Here is a 17,307-nt window from a genome sequence, read left to right on the forward strand (position 1 = left end):
GCCATTGAATGCGGGCTTGAATGGGGCAGATGTGACGTGCTTGATCCCATTATGGGTCATGAATTCCTTAAATTCAGCGCTGGTGAAGCACGGCCCATTGGCGCTGACAAGGACATCAGGCAGGCCGTGTGTGGCAATGGATGTGCTTACAGACATTATCACACAATCAATCCATTTTGAATAAGCATCCACAACAATTAAAACATTTTGTGAAGAAACACGCCAGCGAAGTCAACATGGATCCTAGACCACCGGTTTCAAGGGCCATGACCACAAACATAGCGGTGCCTCCTTGGGTGCATTGTTCAGTTGAAAGCAAGTGTTGTATTGGCGCATGCAAGACTCCAAATCTGAATCGATGCCGGGCCACCACACATGGGATCTGGCTATAGCTTTCATCATTACTATGCCTGGGTGGGTATTGTGTAGGTCGCGTATGAAGGTTTCCCTGCCTTTCTTAGGCAAAACCACGCGATTACCCCATAAAAGACAGTCCACCTGTATGGACATTTCGTCTTTGCGCCGCTGGAATGGCTTGATCTCTTCATGCATCTCTGCTGGGTCACTGGACCAGCTTCTGTGGAGGACACAGTTTTTTACAAGGGACAGAAAGGATCCTGACTGGTCCAGGTCCTGATCTGGCAGGCCGTAACAGATGACTTTTCGTTTTCAAATGCATCCATCACCAAGAGCAAGTCTGCAGGCTGTGCCATTTCCACCCCGGTGGTGGGCAATGGTAGCTGACTGAGAGCATCAGCGCAGTTCTCTGTGCCTGGCCTGTGGCGAATTACATAGTTATATGCTGACAGCGTAGACGCCCATCTTTGGATGCGAGCAGAGGCATTGGCATTAATACCTTTGCTCTCTGAGAATAGCGATATGAGTGGCTTATGTTCAGTTTCTAACTCGAACTTAAGCCCAAACAGATACTGGTGCAATTTTTTCATCCCGTAAACGCATGCCAGAGCTTGTTTTTCAATCATGCTGTAAGCCCTTTCGGCCTTGGACCATCTCCTGGATGCTTAAGCGACCGGTTGCAATGTTCCCGATTCGTTTGCTTGTTGTAACACATACCCGACCCCATACGAAGACGCATCACAAGCTAGCACTAAACGTTTACATGGGTCATACAGAACAATTAGTTTGTTGGAACATAACAGATTTCTGGCTTTCTCAAAAGCAGTCTCTTGTGATTTCCCCCATACCCAGTCATCTCCCTTGCGTAGCAACATATGTAGAGGTTCTAGCAAGGTGCTTAATCCGGGGAGGAAATTACCAAAATAATTGACGAGTCCCAGGAACAACCGCAGCTCCGTCACATTCTGTGGTCTCGGCGCGTTCTTGATGGCCTCCGTCTTGGCGTCAGTGGGTCTGATGCCGTCTGCCGCGATTCTTCTCCCTAAGAACTCGACCTCTGGTGCCAGGAAAACACACTTCGAGCGTTTCAACCTGAGTCCCACACGATCTAGCCGACTTAGAACCCTTTCCAGGTTCTGCAAGTGTTCAATGGTGTCCCGACCTGTGATCAATATGTCGTCCTAGAAAGCCACGCACATGGAACCGACTTTACCAGACTCTCCATGTTCTTCTGAAAAATAGCCGCGGCCGATCGAATCCCAAACGGGCATCTATTGTAGATGAACAGACCTTTGTGCGTGATGATACCGGTGAGGCCTTTTGAAGATTCTGCCAGCTCCTGCGTCATGTAGGCTGAGGTCAGGTCCAACTTGGTGAACGTCTGCCCTCCTGCCAGTGTCGTAAATAGGTCGTCTGCCTTGGGTAGCGGGTACTGGTCCTGCAGCGAAAAACGGTTCATCGTTACTTTATAGTCCCCACAAATTCTGACCGTGCCATCGCCCTTGAGAACTGGAACAATCGGACTGGCCCACTCATTGAACTCAACCGGCGTGATGATTCCCTCTCGTTGCAGCCTGTCCAGCTCGATCTCCACTTTCTCTCACATCATGTATGGCACCGCACGTGCCATGTGGTGGATGGGTCATGTACTGGGAACCAAGTGGATATGCACCTTCGCCCCAGAGAAATTTCCGATGCCTGGCTCAACAACGATGGAAACTTGCTCAAAACCTGGACACATGAGGCGTCATCGATGGACGAAAGCGCTCGGATGTCGTTCCAGTTCCAGTGGATTTTTCCCAGCCAGTTTCTGCCGAACAGTGTGGGGCCATCTCCTGGTACAATCCAGAGTGTAATTCGTGCACTGCTTCATAGAAACATAGAAACATAGAAAATAGGTGCAGGAGTAGGCCATTCGGCCCTTTGAGCCAGCACCATCATTCAATAAGATCATGGCTGATCATTCACCTCAGTACCCCTTTCCTGCTTTCTCTCCATACCCCTTGATCCCTTTAGCCGTAAGGGCCATATCTAACTCCCTCTTGAATATATCCAGTGAACTAGCATCAACAACTCTCTGCGGTAGGGAATTCCACAGGTTAACAACTCTGAGTGAAGAAGTTTCTCCTCATCTCAGTCCTAAATGCCTTACCCCTTATCCTTAGACTATGTCCCCTGGTTCTGGACTTCCCCAACATCAGGAACCTTCTTCCTGCATCTAACCTGTCTCGTCCCGTCAGAATTTTATATATTTCTATGAGATCCCCTCTCAGCCTTTTAAACTCCAGTGAATAGAGGCCCTGTCAATCCAGTCTCTCCTCATATGTCAGTCCTGCCATCCCGGGAATCAGTCTGGTGAACCTTCGCTGCATTCCCTCAATAGCAAGAACGTCCTTCCTCAGATTAGGAGACCAAAACTGAACACAATATTCCACGTGAGGCCTCACCAAGGCCCTGTACAACTGCAGTAAGACCTCCCTGCTCCTATATTTCAATCTCCTAGCTATGAAGGCCAACATACCATTTGCCTTCTTCACCGCCTGCTGTACCTGCATGCCAACTTTCAATAACTGAGGTACCATGACACCCAGGTCTCGTTGCACCTCTCCTTTTGGCAATCTGCTGCCAATCAGATAATATTCTGCCTTCGTGTTTTTGCCACCAAAGTGGATAACGTCACATTTATCCACATTATACTGCATCTGCCATGTGTTTGCCCACTCACCTAACCTGTCCAAGTTACCCTGCAACCTCTTAGCGTCCTCCTCACAGCTCACACTGCCACCCAGGAGACTTTTACTGCTGCACTGCCAATTACAGGGATCAGTTCTTTAGTGTAAGTTCTCAGCTTGGTATGAATAGGGCTCAGCTTGGGTCTTTGTGCCTTGTGCATCACAGCCTCTCGAAAGCATTTTTGCTCATGATAGACTGACCCGCACCCGTATCCAATTCCATGGATACTGGAATTCTGTTCAGTTCAACTTTTAACATGATAGGTGGACCCAGAGGACATGTATGCTGCACAGCGAATGAAGACCTCCGACTGGAATCCTACGTTCCTCCGGGACCACCAGATATTTTCGTAGATTTTTTTCGGGTCGGAGGCATTCATCCGAAGGAAGCCTCCAACTGCAATTTTCCCCCCAATAAATCCAATAGGGAAATAAAGAAACATTTCTTCACTCAAAGAATGGTTAGAATATGGAACTCGCTACCACAGGAGGTGGATGAGGGAAATAGCTTAGATGCTTTCAAAAGAAATGAGTACATGAGAGAAAAGGAAATAGAAAGATATGCTAAGAGGTTGCTAGAATGGGAGGAGGCTTGTGTGGGATAGAAACACCAGCACAGACTGGTTGGGCCAAATGGCTGGTTGTAATTCTAAGTAAAATCCTATTGGGTCTTTTGAGTATATTCAGAATCTCTGGGTGAAAATCTTAACAGAGCCCCATCTAGCCACCTCATATGGAATAAGCAATGCAGTAGGAAACTGAGGACTGCTGTCCCATAGGAACATATAAATTGCTAAATTAAATAAAGAAAGTTAATCTAGTTTGCATTCTTCCATCCTGGTAGTCGCACGATAAAACGACAAGAGCTCCCAAGCATGCTATACTTACCATGTCATGTCTCAAATTACTTATTTACTGTATACCAAATGGTTATTTTCTGAAATAAATGTATTTGCATTTTGAATGAGTTAGTACTAATTGCCTCCACTGTCTCCCGAGGGAGCATGTTCCATGGACTGACCACTTGCTCACAAAAATGGTGTTTCCACAGATTAGTGCTGACTTTGCCCCCTTCGAGTGCAGGCTGTGTCTTCTGGTTCGACTGATCAAAACAAGGTTAAACAGCTTGTCATGCTCTACATTACTTAGTTCGTTTAGAATCCCCAAAACAGCAATCACATCAACTCCAAACCTTCACTTTTCCAGTGACAACATGCCCAATTTACACAATCGTTCCTCATAATCCAGTCCCTACATCCCCTCAATCACACTGGTTGCTCTCATCAGTTATCCGCCAAAAGCTACAATATCCTTTTTGTACTGTGGCAACCAATACTATAAACAGTATTCTAACTGCCGTTGCAGGAATGATTTATAAAGTGTCAGGATTGCCTCACTATTTCGGCTCAATGAGAACCTCTTAATACGTGCCAACATCTGATTTCCTTTACTGTCACCGAGCATTGTTATGATAGCTTCAGTTGATTGCCAATCAGGAACACCTGTTCTCTTTCATTTTCCATGCATGCTGTTTTCTTTCTATTTCAGTAATGGTCCCTTCCTGGATTTTCTGTTCCCATGTGAAGCTCTTTGCATTTCTCTGTATTAGAATTGCTACCTGACAATTCCCAAGTATATTATATGTCTATCTTTGATATTGAAGCAAGTTTATTTGAAAATCAAGCAGAGTCTTCTCAGTGGTCAGACAATTACGATATTAACTCTTTCTAATACCTGGATAAAGGGGGCCGAAAATCATCGTCCCCGAAGGGACGGCTACCACGAAAATCGATCGGTCACCGTGGTCGAATGATTTTCCCTCCCTGAGCCATATTCAGCTTTGGGGGGGGGGGGATTTGAGCGGTGCTCACGTCCAACGGAAACGGCATGGTGATGTCGCTGTAAAGGTAACTTTCCAGTGGTGAGCTCCGCGGCGTGCTGAAAAGCAAGGGCGGGGATTTTCAGCTGCAAAGAGGGAAGACTTTCCCCGCAGTGTCCCCGCAAGGTATTCGATGCAATGTTCGAACGCAACACTGTTGGAGTGTTGCCGCGATCGGGGCCCTTTGGTAGGGAAATAGTTTTATTAATTTGTGTTTTTATTTCAGATTCCAGCATCCACTGTATTTATCTTTTCATACAGTTTTATTAATTATTAGTGTTTTTATGTCCGATTCCAGAATCCACTCTATTTATCTTTTCATATAGTTTTATTAATTGTTTTGGCTCCATTCAATCCTGCTGAGTGCTGCTCAGAGGTTTGCACATACTTTTGTATAACTTTCAGGTCTGACTCTTTAGTGAAGGCCTGAAGGCTGCAAAGACCTGCTTAAGAACATAAGAACATAAGGAATAGGAACAGGAGTCGGCCATACAGCCCCTCAAGCCTGCTCTGCCATTCAATAAGATCATGGCTTGGCAGGGTTCACCCTGAGGATGGGAGGAATGTTGGGAGGGCAACACCTGGTGCACCCGCTCAGAAGCAGGACGGCATGCAAGAGAAGGCGTTGCCATCAGCACCATGCAGAGAGGTAGCGGGCAAGGGAGGCAGCAGCCATGATTTGTTCATTCTGTGCCAGCGCAGTGTGCCCACCATCTTAACCAGCCCGAATCAGGATTGCGGTTGCCTGCTTGGGGACAAGGGATATCCCCTATCCACTTGGCTGCTTACTCCACTGCGGAACCCCAGGACAGCGCCAGAACATGCATACAATGGCACTCATTTTGCACCAGGTGTATCATCAAGCAGTGCATAGGCATCCTTAAGCAGAGGTTCCGGTGCCTGGACCACTCTGGTGGAACCTTGCAATATCCTCCTCAACGGCTCTCCATCATCATTGTGATCTGCTACATGCTGCACAACCTGGCCATCATGAGGGGGACAGCCTTTGGAGGTCGAGCCAACAGTAACACCGGAGGAGGAGGAGGAGGAGGATCCCTGTCGCCCCAGAGCTAGGAGGCATTGACCAATCACCACCCTGGAAGGGCCAGGTGCAGATTGGCCAGCACCCTCCTGAGAGGGTGTGTCCTCACACATATAGAGGTGCCTGACACCTCCCCTGCAATCTCCCTCCATGCATTATGTACTGCCTGTCTGCCAGGTCTCCTCCTGTTGGCTCTCTTTGAACCTCTTACACCAACCATCCTTCCAACCTCCTTCCCCCTTCAGGGTCTTGCTGCAAACCCAGGCCTTTAAAAAGGCCAGTGGGGCAGCTGGCTCATTAGAAACCCTTACCTGCATGCTGAATTTCTCAGTGGTGATAACGCTCAAATTAAGACAGCCACACTGCTGAAAAAAGCACTTTGAAAGGGTTCATTAGCGCTGGAACCCATTTGTTCACTTTTGGGGCTGAATATGGGGTGGCCCAGCCATGAAAGAATTTCAGCGCTAATCGCCACAAAAAGGTGGGAGGAGCATCAGCTTTCCAGAGGTACTGAAGTTTGGACCGAAGGTGTGAACAGTGGTTTCTAGTCCACTGACAGTTCATTTGCTTTTGGCACCTAACTGCAACAGAAACTATTAATGTCTGGGTATTTTATTTTATCCTTATGTGGCTCGGTGTCAAGTTTTGTATTATAATACTCCTGTGAAGCACCTTGGGATGTTTTACTACATTAAAGGTGCTACATAAATACAAGTTGTTGTTGTTGTAAACTCGAATCATTATCCTTCAAAGCCCACATAATTTGAATATCATCTAGATACCAAGAATTTGTCTCAGTTGACTGCATATCAAACAATCTTTTTTACATCTTTTAATTGCAGTAAGTATGGGATTGACATTGTTTTTTTCCCAGTTTCCTTCCCACTTTTTTCTGAAGGTGTGACTCATGCTGGAGTATGTTCTATGCTTGCCAATAGCCAGCTGTCTGACACCCTGCCAAGATGACTATATTCACGTAGGACAATTACTGAAGCAGCTTTCAGTACTGCCCTAAAACAGGCATTTTGGCTCAAAAATTTACAATTTCATATAATTTTGAAAGGCGAATCAGAGCTGGCACAGGCACAATGGGACAAATTGTCTTGTTTGGTGCTGTATGATTCTATGAACCAAATGGGAATTGTGACCGAAGCCTAGGTCTGTCATCTTATAGTTTATTGTGATGGTTTGAGTGGCTGCGACTTGATAAATTAAGCATGATTTCGAATGTCCGCCCTTTGATATCTTCACCGACTGTGGCCCTGGCCTGCTTGCTTTTTTCTGCCTTACTGAATGTGACAGTACATCTAGTTGGTTAATTGCCTCAACATATGGATTGGATGTGCGACCTCAATGGAAGTTAAGTTTTCAGTAGCTTACTGAGGTCTATACTGCAAAAACAAATTATGGGTTATGGGGGATTATATAATCATCAGTAACATGATGTAATTAGATGCGCTTTACAGTCGGAGACCTCAAATCGCCTTTCAACTGTCCTTCGGATGAGACATTAAACCGAGGCCCCGTCTGCTCTCTCAGGTGGACATCAAAGATCCTATGGCACTATTTCGAAGAAGAGGGGAGTTATCCCCAGTGTCCTGACCAATATTTATCCCTCAATCAACATCACTAAAAAACAGATTATCTGGCCATTATCACATTGCTGTTTGTGGGACCTTGCTGTGTGCAAATTGGCTGCCGTATTTCCCACATTACAACAGTGAGGACACTCCAAAAATTACTTAATTGGCTGTAAAGTGCTTTGGAAGGTCCGGTGGTCGTGAAAGGCGCTATATAAATGCAAGTCTTTCAAGTCTTTAAATGTTTAAAGCGCTTTGGAATATGTAACTGACTATTATTAAGTCACAGCGTCAGCTCTGCAGAGCTCAGTCATTCTGCCCCGCCCCTCCCCCCCCATCCCATCTGGTGCTTTATTCTTTGGGGATAGTTGGGGGCTGGTTTAAAGTTGAAGAATTTTGGATCAGTGTATGATTATCACATGGTTGTCACACGGAAATGTGTGCCCTGTTTTTGGTGTACAGGAGGGTGTACTGAATGTGCCGAGGTTACAGTGACCGCGGATCGTTCAGGAGCGGAGCGCAGGCGTTCGCACTGACACTGACACTCTGCGTTTACATTCCGGTCAAGTTTCACCCAACTCCGCGACAACTGGTCACATGATTGCCGCTGTGGTCAGAGAATAAAGTTATCTCAAGAGGCTGTGGAACTCCCGGGAAAAGAGGGACGACAGGAATGTGACTGGAACATCGGCACTGAGTAACTAGTGAGTAGAATATAAACTGATTTAAATGGCTCTATGTACAGGTTTATATTTCTCTTTTTTAAAAAAAAAAATTTTGAGGATAAATAAAGGAAAAGATCGTCAGATCAAAAAAAGTACTACTAGTTCCCACAGTTCCAATCCGTTCTCCCTTGAATCTGCAAACCTTCAAACTCCGCCCTGCATGTTGTAGCGTTCGGCTGTTGTAAATACTTGCGTGTTTAATTTAATGGTACCAGCAAATGCTGGTCCTGTTTAAAAAAAACAAATCCCACAAAAGAAAATAATGGCAGGTCTGCAGTACACAGCTAATAAAAGGGAGCACTGAATTCTGGTCTGGTGTTGTATCTCCTGAATATCTATAATACAAGAAGTAATTTGCTGTTATAGTGTGTGTCTATACATTTCTGTACGTGTGCTGTATGCACTAGTTTAGATGCAAAATGTTCACTTTTAAGAAAGAAAGACTATACAGCCAATTAAGTACTTGTTGAAGTGTCGTCATTGTTGCAGTGTAGGAAACGCAGTAACCAATTTGCGCACAGCAAGCTCCCACCAACAGCAGTGTGATACTGACCAGATAATCTGTTTTTGTTATGTCGATTTTGCCGTGAGATGTTAAGTTTATGTATTAATATCAATCCATGGACTTGCATATTTTGTGTAACAAGGAGCAATTCACTCTACTCTTGTATTCTACAGCTCCTACACAATATACACCAGATTTTAAAAAAAATCAGCGCTGTTTTCGTGTCAACTTCTGCAGCTGTACAACGGTGGTGTTTCCCAGAATCAAAGGGGATTTTGTTTTACAGGATATTATAATGTTGGACGTGAAGTTCAGTCAAGTGTTTCAATGGGTGTGGAAGCAAGTCATCCTCCATACGAGGGACCACCTAAGAAGACAACTCTTTTTTTTCAGCAATGATGGTGTGAATTGCGAGTGGTTGCAAGACCTTAATAGAAATTAGTCTGGTCCTACATATTCCAACAAACAGTTTGATTTTAAATATAACTACAAGTGGGATTCTCGCATTTTTCATCTGAAGTAAAAGCAGAAAATGCACAGCATATCAGTCAGCATTTGAAAGGGAAAGACAGATCAGCATTTTGGGTGGGCGCCTTCAAAATCAGTTCTGGTGACTCTTTTAGATGCGATGATGCTGATTGACCTGCTGCACATTAACAGCAGCTTTTGTTTTTAATTGAGATTTCCAATAGTTTCTACTACATTCTAGCAGTTTATAAATTTATCTGCACTATTTAAATATGAAATTCTAAAAATAACTTGCATTTATCCAGCGCTTTTAATGTGCAGGAGTAAAAGATCCCAAGTTGCTTCACTGGAGTATTACAAAACAAAATTTGACTTTGAGGCACATAAGAAGATATTAAGGCAGATGACCAAAAGCTTGATCAAAGAGGTAGGTTTTAAGGGGTGTTTTAAAGGAGAAGAGAGAGGTAGCGAGGCGGAAGTTTAGGGAGGGAATTCCTGAGCTTAGGCAGCTGAAAGCATGGCCGCCAATGGTGGAGCGATTAAAAGTGGGTCAACATTGTGAAAACTCCCACATGAATAAAGTTTACTAGGCTTACTCCGGCATGAGTCATATCTTCAGGAAAGGTGAGGGAAGAAAATCAGAAAATAAACGTCAGTCCCTTACTTATTGCCCTGCGCCAGATATGCACATTGTTGGAACTATGTTGGAACCTGGCTCCCATATTAGCTAACATTGTTAACGGTTCTCTCTCCTCAGGTACTGGCCTCCCTCTCCAAATCTGTGGTCATCACCCCTCTGCTCAAAAGTACAACCCTTGACCCCCTCCGTCCATGCAAACGACTGCCCATCTCCAACCTTCCTTTCCTCTTAAAAGTCTTGAACGCGTTGTCGCTTCCCAAATCCATGCCTATCTTTCCTGGAAATGCATGTTTGAAACCCTCCCAACTGAAGTAGGAAAGCAGGCATTATATGTTATTGGAGTGTGCTCTTGTTGACAAAGCTGGTAATAATGTAGATGATTTTTTTTTTTAAATCCCACAAGCTCACGAGTGGGTCAGCTATTTCAAACGCTGTTTTTTCCAGAGATGAATGGAGCTAACAATTTGATTGCGTAGCGGCAGTTGTTTGGGCGCTATGGGTGCTATTTTGGGTTGAAAATGGCATCTGAGCCTTGTGCGCACAATTCTGGCATGGGCCACGCTGGACAGCATCTTGGTGAGGGCATTCATGTCGGTGCTGGGAGCGTGCGCCAGAAGTATGTAGAGTCGTAGGATCAGCGTGCAATGCTGATTTGATGCCAGCCCTGCCATTTTCATCCTCAATGTTGAAAGTAATGCCCTGTGTTAATGTTGCACAGCTGAACTCACCATCAGCGATATTTAAAGGGATTTTTAACCACTCTCAGGTGAGTTACTGATTAATTTCTACTGTCTCTGTGTAAGTTTGTAGAAGTGTTCAGAGCTTTCTAGAGTTGTTTAAAGTTGGTGTGGTGCCAGGGAGTGCTGCTGCAAGTGACTTCAAGGGTTCTGGTTAGACCACTTGCTCCAGTCATGGGTGTTGCAGTTGTCAACCCCCTTGACCTGCAGCATGACCAGGAGATTGAGTAGAGGCAATGAAGAAGGACAAGCTGCTTGCTGAGGGAAGCGGAGGAGGAGGAGGGTGAGAAGAGCTCTCAGCGGGAGGCCTTACCCACCTGAGGCGTCTGCGCTTTATGAAGGAAATGCTCCCAGAATTCTGCCACCTTTTGAAACCAAACCTGCAGCCTCACTCCAGGGCAAGGACAGCGCTGCCAGTGGCTGTGAATTTCTTCTCATCCAGATCCTTCCCAGCTGGAGCAGGCAACATCTGCAATATCTCCCAATTCGCCATCCACTGCTTCATAAGAGAGGTGACAGAGGCTCTTTATTCCAGGAGAGGGGACTTCATTGTTTTCTCTGTGAGCAGAGAGAGCAGGCTGAGTGTGCCACGTGGCTTTGCCTGGATAGCGGGCTTTGCCATGGTGCAGGGCACCATCGACTGCACGTGCGTAGCTTTGTGGGCACCGCATCTAAACGCAGAGATGTCCCGCAACCCCACAAAGATTTACTACTCACTGTGCAGTTGGTGTGTGACCATGCTCAGCACATCATGATGGTGAATGCCCGGCATCTTGGCAGCTGTCATGATGCTTTCATTCTGCACCAGTCCGTTGTTCCCTGAATCTTTGTGCCACTAAGGCAAACCAGAGGGTGGCTACTGGGCGACAAGGGCTATCCGCTGACCACCTGGCTCATGACTCTGCTCTGCAATCCAACCACATGTGGACAGCATGCGAACAATGAAAGCCACACTGCCACATGGAATCTGATAGAGCAGACCATTGGCATCCTTAAACAACGCTTCCACTGCCTGGACTACTCTGGAGGAGCCCTGCAGTACTTACCAGAGCACGTCTCAAGAATCGTCATGGTTTGCTGTATGCTTCAAAACCTCGTCATCACGAGGGTCCAGTCCTTGCCACTAGGCATACTGGAACCAGCTGAGGCAGAGGAGGAGGAAACTCAAGTGGAAGAGGAGGAAGCAACACAGACAATCCCTTTCTGCTCAGGCTGTCCGTGATCGACTCCCCTGACTATGGTACGAGTTAACGCAAGCCCAATTCCACATTCAACAATAGTCCCACACCGTACCTTCCCTCTGTTACTGACCAGCACAGCATCCTTTTGGCTACAATGCTGAAATATAAGCCACCACAAGAAATATTCCAATCCGAATTTATTCATCAATCCATCCAATATAACATAACCAAGTCAAATAATCACGCTTGTTCATTACCTAATGCCTGTCTTCTGTGTGTCTTTGCCAATCTTCGTGCTCCTATGACGTGCTACACCATGGTTGGTGGAAGGCTGCTGCCTTTCAGTGGGGGAGACTGCAGGTGGCCTTATAGGATGACCTTGAACACCTCTGGGTCTAGAAGGCCCAGCTGTGGACTGCACCACCTTGGCACGGGCGGCAGCAGTATGGGCTGGCTGGCTGATGGGCACTGGAGGAGGGGCAGTGGTGGGAGGATGAATGCTGTCCTCCTGAGCGAGGACAGCAGGTTCCTGCTCCACAGAGCCACTGCCACTTTCCCGGTGTGGTGCCTCAGCATTCCTAGTAATCTCTTTGGAGGACAGCTTGCTGGACTGCTCTGACACCCTGCAAGCCCCTTTGCACACTAGTAAACCCAGCCACGATGGCAGCAGTCTGAACTTGCGTGGTAGAAAGCTTAGGGTGACCATTCGTCCCTGCATTATGTGGACAGTCCCTGGGCAAACAATCTCCCTGGAAGAGTCCCCGGTTTACGAAACTCGTTCCTGAATAGACTCGAGCCATAGTCATTGGAATATATGCATATTATTCCATTAGATATACAGGTTTGACCTCAGAAATCCAGAAACTTCGGGACCAAGGCCGTTCCAGATTTCGGAGCGTATTTTCGGTATCCTAAATCCGGAAACGCCCGGGCCGCGGTTTGGGTATTTCCAGATTTCACAACCCTTCAGCCGGCTGTATTTTGGACAGAAAAAAAACGGCTGAGCAAAACCTGCGTTGCAGCCCTTGGGACAGCGGTAAGTATGAAGACCTGCAAAAAAGGTAAGTTAAAATTTTAATTAATTCTTTTGCAGCGATTAGATAGTAGTGTCTTGTGCATGTTTTGTGATTTTTCAAATTTTTGTTTTTTGCAATTTTTAGGGGTGTTTTTCCCCCTCCGAAGGCCTCTCTCACAGCGGTAATCGACCTCAGAGTAAAGTTGGTGAGAACCGACTGCGGTTTCCGCTGATTTTTACTGCTGGGCCTTTTTTAAAAAAAAAAATAGGGCAGTGATTGGCGGTATTCTTGGCACAAAATTCCGAAAAAAATACCGCTATCGCCGTTTCAAAAGATGTCTGGATTTCGGAACTTTTTCCGGATTTCGGACGACCCCTCCACGGATCAGTGCGATGTCCAGATTTTGGAACATTCCGGGGTTTGGAACTCCGATTTGGGAGGTCAAACCTGTAATCGCAATTTCAGGTTAATCGATGGAACAGTGTTGTTGTATTTATCTGAATGCGCTTCAATATTGTGACGTCACATCTGCGATAATTATATGCACATTCGTTTTGCATTTGTAGTGAAATTTGCCTCGCTGTGCAACCTACATTTTCTGTCCTGGCTACTTTGCCGTGCTCCCACCCTGTGTCCCCAGGTTCGGTTTAGAAAATATGCACGAGAGCAGTCTGAGCCTGCATGACAGATGTCTGAGCTTCCACTGCAGCACTCAGATGTTGGGTGGCTTGTGCTTGTGCTGCAATGGAAGCTGAGACATCACACTTCAAACACTGCATGATGGTTGGGACCACAACTGCACTAATGGATCTGCCCATCCCTTTCATGCTGGAAAGGATGATCTCCAAGCTTTGTGCAAAGCCCTGTGCGAGGTTGGTGCTGGACTCCTCCATGCTCCTTGACATTGCACTCGGGCTTTCTGGCAGGCCTGCCAATGCACCAAGCATTTTGTTGTGCATACCCATCAGCTTTCTTCTGTGGGTCGCTCCTTCGAAATCCTCATCTGAGTCCTCTGCAGCAGAACCTGCTTGTGATCTCGCCCTCTGGGAAGCTGGCACCTGCGCAACCCTTTCTCCCTGCCCAGGTTGCAGCCCACGCATGCCCAGTGACTCACCACATGCAGATCCTGCCTCTAAGCAACCCTCTAAATTATAGCTCTGTGGCTGCGAGTGTCAAATCAAGTGATGGTGTTTCTTCTTCTTCATTCTCCTCTCCCTCCTCTGGCCGGGCAGGTTGGATTTCTTGGGTCACTGAAATGAGAAAGGCACAAGAGTAGAGTTGTTGTGAGGAGAGGAGAGGGAAAGCAAGAGGTGCATGCTTACACCATTTGCAGCGTATAAATCAGAAGAGATTGTGGGAAGAGGGAAAAGTGGTATGAGAAGGAGGATAACATATGAGGATACTGCGACTTGTATTCTTTCAGCCCTGCCGCTGGCCACGGGCTAAGAATGGCCAGCACCGTCTCCTCCATGGGGGTGGGGTGATGCAGATGAGCCTCAGTGAGTGTGGCGCAGCATGTTTGGGTGATGTGCCTGTCGTGGTTGAATAGCTGACATTGTGTGCAAGCTGCAAGATGTGGGAGTGGGGCTTGCAGCAGTGGTAATGCTGCTGCTTCTACTCACTGCCTCAGTCCCTGTCAGTAGATGAAGTGACAAGTAAAACAAAGCGTGTTTCCCCTCTATTTTCAATCATGAAAGCAAAGGGAGAAAAGAGAGTTTGAAGTGAAGAATGCAAGAGCAACTTTTGGTGCCTTTATGGAACATCTTTAACATCTGGGCAAAACAGTTTCTGCTTCATATCAATGCTAAAGTTATTGTACAAATGCATTCTTAATATGAGAGCCACTCACCAGTTGTATCACAAATATCTGGTCCATTGCTGCAAAAAGGTATATCCCTGTGCTTTGTTCTTGTCTCAAAAGCACTTCAATGAATTATGTCATTTTGACACTGGAATAAGGCACTATATAACTGCAAGACTCTCTTTTCTACAACTATGGTGTTATATTTCATTGGAAGGATTAGTTTGAACACAAATGGACCAGCAACGGTACATTTTCTCAGCTTAGAACCTTGCCTACTGTGAATGCGTATTGAGAAATTGCACACACAGCCCCAGATTTTTCATCCATTAAATTTAATGGACTGAAAATCATGATTTGGGCGTGCACGATATCCAGATTTATGTGCTCCAGGCAAAAAGGCTGCGCGCAGAAGTGTACAAGTGAAAAGTTTACCCTGTGATGTAAGCTTCATGTACCCATTGTACATACTGGGTAAAGGGAAACTGTTCATGCTGTATGGATTACGTTTGATTTACTGCAAACTCCTGCACACACATACATGCCTGGTTTGGTAGAATAGTGGTTATGTTACTGGACTAGTAATCCAGAGGCCTGGAGTAGGAATATGATCACGTGAGTTCAAATCCCATGGCAGCTCTAGAATTTAAATTTAGTTAATTAGAAAAAAATCTGGAATTTAAAAGCTAGTATGACTAATGGCAACCATGAAACTACTGCATTAGTTATTAAAAAATGCCTATTTCCACCTCTAACATTGCCTGCCTTAGCTCATCTGCTGTATGCCTTTGTTACTTCTAGACTTGACGACTACAACTCGCACTCCTGGCTGGAGGTCATCCAAAATTCAGCAGCCCATGTCCTAACTTGCACCAAGTCATGATCACCAATCACCATCGCCCCTGAGCTTTCTGATCTACATTGGCTCCCGGTTAAACAACACCTTGATTTCAAAATTCTCATCCTTGTTTACAAATCACTCCATGGCCTTGCCCTTTCCCTTCCTATCTCTGTATTCTTTTTCAACTCCACAAGATGTCTGCACTCCTCAAACTCTTGAACATCCCTCATTGTAACTGCTCAACCATCAGTGGCCGTGCTTTCAGCTGTTTGGGCTCTAAGGTCTGGAACTCCCTCACTAAACCTCTCCGGCTCTCTACCTCTTTCTTCCTTTTAAGACACTCCTTAAAACCTACCTCTTTGACCAAGCTTTTGGTCATTTACCTTAATTTCTTTTTTTGTGGCTCGGTGTCAAATTTACCTGTTTTGTCTTGTAATACTGTTGTGAAGCGCTTTGAGACATTTTACTACATTAAAGGCGCTATATAAATAAAAGTTGTTATATTAAAAACCCATCTGGTTCACTAATGTACTTTAGCAAAGGAAATCTGCCGTCCTTACCCGGTCCGGCCTATATGTCACTCCAGACCCACAGCAATGTGGCCGAGCAAGCCACCCAGTTGTACCAAACTGCTGTGACAAAGTCAACACTGTGGGAATATCTTCACCACACAGACTGCAGTGGTTCAAGAAGGCAGCTCACCACCATCTTCTTAAGGCAATTAGGGATGGGCAATAAATGCCAGACTTGCCTGTAAATGAATAAATTAAAAAGAAACACAAACTTAATTTCGATGAGTCCAGCGTACATCGGAAAAAACTATGGTAGGAAAATTGTGGGTAAAGTTCCTCAATTTTTCAAGTCTTTTCTCATATATTTTATTTATACCAGGCAGTATCCTAGTGAATCTGAATTACGCCCTCTCTAAAGCCTTAGGGCTGGATTTTCGGCTTTACTCATTTTGGGGCGCTAATGGCAGTGGGGCAGTCCTGATGGCGCCCGGGAACAGTTTGCGCCTCAGTCAGCAAAATTGGGCAGCTGGGCCCTGAGCGTGGGGCAGAGTGCTAAGGGAGGCGCTTGGCCGGCTGAGCAGCTGAAAATCCCGAGCTCAACAGCTGGCCTCGGAGCGCTGTAAGAGAGATCTGTAGAGAAACAAAACCTGAAAACAAATGACCAAAAGCATTCTCAATAAGTAACTCACGCCACCACAGCAAAACCACCAAAAACATTCCCAATAAGTAACAAAAAAAAAAAATCACACTTACCTGAGGTCCCTGCAGCCACTACAGGTCAGACCACCCGCTTTCACAGGTGGTCCCAGCACAGTGCTCTATGGAGCACTACGGTTCAGGCTGCAGCGGAAAATTGAGCCGGTGTCACAACCAGGGGCGTTGCACACCAGCTCACCTTTTCCAGGCGATAATACTCCGCACCCCGTCGAAACTGGCCCCGAAAACCCCGGTGGGGCGCTGGAAGCTGTCTGCCTACCCAGAAGAGCTTACTGCCTTCATTGTTGCCACTCCGGGGTGAAAACAGAGGCAACTACAAGCGGAAAATCCAGTCCTTAGTATCTTTCATCTAATGTGGAGCCCAATACAGTACGCAAAACTCTTAACTGTGATCTTATCCGGGCTTTATATAGGCTCATCATTACCTCTTGGCTTTTGTACTCTTTTGCCTTGTGATAAAACCTAGAATTCTGTTAGCTTTTTTCACAGACCTGTCAATCTGAAATGTTCTGTGAACCTGTATCCTCAAGCCTCTCTGCTTTTCCACAGCACGAAACCCACCCATTCATTACTG

At 45.9% G+C, this 17,307-nt stretch overlaps 1 protein-coding gene across 11 annotated transcripts in view; it reads left to right on the forward strand.

Moving 5' to 3' along the window:
* The first annotated feature begins 8,094 nt into the window (after positions 1–8,094).
* The window catches only part of st3gal3a (ST3 beta-galactoside alpha-2,3-sialyltransferase 3a), a 739,645-nt gene continuing 730,432 nt past the window's right edge, over positions 8,095–17,307 (forward strand). For all 11 annotated transcript variants that reach the window (XM_070886703.1, XM_070886710.1, XM_070886704.1 and 8 more), the window contains exon 1: positions 8,095–8,294. The gene's annotated coding sequence lies outside the window, so the exon portion shown is untranslated. The remainder of the gene's footprint in view (positions 8,295–17,307) is intronic.

This window comes from Pristiophorus japonicus, chromosome 8 (genome assembly GCF_044704955.1).
Source record: "Pristiophorus japonicus isolate sPriJap1 chromosome 8, sPriJap1.hap1, whole genome shotgun sequence".
Classification (NCBI taxonomy): Eukaryota; Metazoa; Chordata; class Chondrichthyes; family Pristiophoridae; genus Pristiophorus; species Pristiophorus japonicus.